Raw genomic sequence first — 3,886 nt, forward strand, 5'->3', positions numbered from 1 at the left:
TCAGAGGAGAGGAAGAAGGGTAGCCAGGAGGAGAAGTCTTCCAGGAAGCGGGGTATGGATCCAGGAGGCCGGTATATCACAGCAATCTTCAGGGGGGTTGGGGAGAATAGTCGGACGCAGTGGGCCTCGAAGGAGGAGAAGGATAGGGAGGGGGGGTTTGGGAGGACTCAGAAGGTGCTCTGCGGTGACAGGAGCAGACCAACCCCACCACCTTTACGACCGTTAGGTCTGGGTGAGTGGGTCCAGGTGAGACCTCCATAGGAGAGTGCAGCAGGGGAGGTAGAGTCAGTGGGCTGGATCCAGGTTTCTGTGATCGCCAGGAGGTTGAGGGAGCGGGAAACAAAGAGGTCGTGGATGGCGGTAAGCTTGTTGCACACCGATCGGGCGTTCAGGAGTGCACATGAGAACGGGGGGGAGATTTTAGGGAGCAGGGGGACAGATACTAGGTTGCGGTAGGACATGGCGGCGGGAGGGTGTTGTGCGGGTGAGGGAGGTGGAGGGCCAGGATTCGGGGAGATGTCTCCCGCGGCTAGGAGGAGGAGAAGGGTGAGAAAGGTGGCATGGGAGCGGGATGTGCAGGAGCGTGAGAAACTCCTAGTGGAGGTGTTCGGGTCAGTGGGAGAGTGGAATAATAGGAGGAGGTGGTGGGTGCCATAGAGGGGCGAAGGAAGCAGTGAGGACACAATATACAAATGTTTAGGAGGAGCAGAGGGATATAGTGAATGGATTTTGGGAATGGAGGAGAGGAAAATGAGAAGGAGTAGAAGAGGCATTGTGGGGGGTGATGAGAGCAGTAGTAGGGAGATGATAGCAATGAGGGGGAGATGTACAGGTTTTGGGGTGGTGGAGCAGAGGGGTAAAGAAATGAGATTTGGGAACAGAGGATAGTAATATGATAAGGAGAAGAGGGGTGTATTATATAAAGGTACACGGAGTGGGACTCAGGCATGTAAGAGATGTTTCCCAGGGTGTTTGCTTGCAGTCTGTCCAGCATGCAGTAGAGTTTCTTGCTGTTGTTGTGTCTTTCTCCTGCTTTAGTTCAACTGCTGTGTTTAACTGCTTCGCACTCTTTCGAAGCCGCACTCCGTCAGAGACTGTGCCCCCCATCAGAGATCTCCCCCATGAGCTGATCTGAATTTATAGGGAGATGCTCAAATGAGCATTCAACTCCACCCCAATTAGTAGCTGATAAGGCTCACATGAATGTTGGGGGATGTCTCATAGGAACCAGGCTACAGTCGTAAACTGGGTGCAACTGAAGGTGAGGACTGCTCAACATACACACAAATATAAAATACACCATTTGTTCTGAATATAACAGGAGTGAAAGCAATTTTGAGTTAGGAGCAGAGGCAGGAGAGGTGCATTTACCCAGTATTTGGGGATGTCCTGGTATTGGGGGTGTCCTGGTATTTGGGGGTGTCCTGGTATTGAAGGTGTCGTGGTATTTGGGGTTGTCCTGCTTTTTGGGGGTGTCCTGGTATTGGGGGTGTCCTGTCCTGGTATTGGGGGTGTCCTGGTATTGGGGGTGTCCTGTCCTGGTATTTGGGGGTGTCCTGGTATTGGGGGTGTCCTGGTATTTGGGGGTGTCCTGGTATTTGGGAGTGTCCTGGTATTTGGGGGTGTCCTGGTATTGGGTGTGTCCTGGTATTTGGGAGTGTCCTGGTATTTGGGGGTGTCCTGGTATTGGGGGTGTCCTGGTATTGGGGGTGTCCTGTCCTGGTATTGGGGGTGTCGTGGTATTTGGGGGTGTCCTGATATTGAGGGTGTCCTGGTATTGGGGGTGTCGTGGTATTGGGGGTGTCGTGGTATTTGGGGGTGTCCTGGTATTTGGGGGTGTCCCGGTATTTGGGGGTGTCCTGGTATTTGGGGGTGTCCTGTCCTGGTATTTGGGGGTGTCCTGGTATTGGCTGGTGTCCTGGTATTTGGGGGTGTCCTGTCCAGGTATTTTGGGTGTCCTGGTATATGGGATGTCCCGTCCTGTTATTTGGGGGTGTCCTGGTATTTGGGAGTGTCCTGGTATTGGTGGTGTCATGGTATTGGGGGTGTCGTGGTATTTGGGGGTGTCCTGGTATTGGGGGTGTCCTGGTATTGGGGGTGTCCTGGTATTTGGGGGTGTCCTGGTATATGGGATGTCCCGTCCTGGTATTTGGGGGTGTCCTGGAATTTGGGGGTGTCCTGTCCTGGTATTTGGGGTTGTCCTGGTATTGGAGGTGTCCTGGTATTGGGGGTGTCCTGGTATTTGGGGGTGTCCTGGTATTGGGGGTGTCCTGGTATTTGGGGGTGTCCTGGTATTGGGGGTGTCCTGTCCTGGTATTTGGGGTGTCCTGGTATTTGGGGTGTCCTGGTGTTTGGGGGTGTCCTGGTATTGGGGGTGTCCTGGTATTGGGGGTGTCCTGGTATTGGGGGTGTCCTGGTATTTGGGGGTGTCCTGTCCTGGTTTTGGGGGTGTCCTGGTATTGGGGGTGTCCTGGTATTGGGGGTGACCTGGTATTGGAGGTGTCCTGGTATTTGGGGGTGTCCTGGTATTTGGGGGTGTCCTGGTAATTGGGGGTGTCCTGGTATTGGAGGTGTCCTGGTATTGGGGGTGTCCTGGTATTTGGGGGTGTCCTGGTATCTTAGCCCCCCAGAAATGTGCTGTGCAGTGAGAAGTACAAGCTGTGTACACCCCATGATCTCCCCATAGTCTGCAGACGATATAACGGTCACACACAGCAATCAATATCCACTTATTGGGGTCCTTTTCCCATAAACATGGAGCGGGAGACATTTTGGTGAAATTTATAACTAACTTTGAGGTTACTTTATATATTTTATAGCTGAAAGTACAAAATATTGTTTATCTTCAAAATTTTCTGTTTTTTTTGTTTATAGCGTGAAAAATAAAAAGCGCGCAGGTGATGACATCCCATCGACAGAAAGCTCTATTTGTGTGAAGAAAGGATGGATATTTAGTTTGGGTGCAGCGTTGCACGACCGCACAATTGTCAGTTACATAAAGAGGCGTGGCCATGAAGGGGTGTACATCCTGCGTAGGGGGAGGGGATAAGGACACAAATTGGCGCTTTATTCTCATGGAGATCACATGGTTATCACTAGGAGGAAACGGAAACATTTGCTGGGTATTGGAGCTTTTGTGAGATGGATGGATTGGATGGCGACTGATTTGTATGGAGACATAATATAGAGCGGGAGGAATCCATGGTGTATTGTCACATGTATGAATGCAGGATTGGGGTACTATCCGTGTATTAGGGGGACCAATGACACCTTGGCTAGTATTGTAGATGAATCTGGGGGCGTCGGGGGCAATCTTCTTATGTTTATGGCCCTTTAGGGCAGATGTGATTTCTATGTATTTTATGGGAGATTTTCTCTGTATATTGGGAGTTTCCATCTTGTTGTATCATGAATGTAGTATGGAAGATGAGTCCTATGTACTAGGAATGGTCATTGGAAGGACAGAATAGGAGCCACATGATTGGCTGGCCAACCCCGCGACAGTATAGACTAGTGGGTGACATTGATTGAGAACTGCCCGCTGTGTGTATACAATCACCCGGCTAATGTCTAATATCAGGGGACAAAATGTGCCAGCATTCATATCAGACTAAGGGAAAATGGCCACCGGAGGAGGGACAGGCGGGCTACAACAAAATGGAGGGAGATCTAATCCACTGTAACGTGATAACTGTGATAATAGAAGTTTACCAGCCGCCATCATCTTTTGTTTTTCAGTTTTTTTTCTCTGTAGTTTTATGCTATTCAGCTTTTTTTGGACCAGCACCATCTAGTGTCTGCTCTCCATACTGCAGCCTCTGTATAAATCTGTCTGGAGTCACTTCCTATTTTTGTCACTTCCTGTCTGTGTCACTTCCTGTCCCGG

The sequence above is a fragment of the Staurois parvus genome, unplaced genomic scaffold (assembly GCF_062004578.1).
Source record: "Staurois parvus isolate SC_StPar_1 unplaced genomic scaffold, SC_StPar_1.0 ptg000035l, whole genome shotgun sequence".
NCBI lineage: Eukaryota > Metazoa > Chordata > Amphibia > Anura > Ranidae > Staurois > Staurois parvus.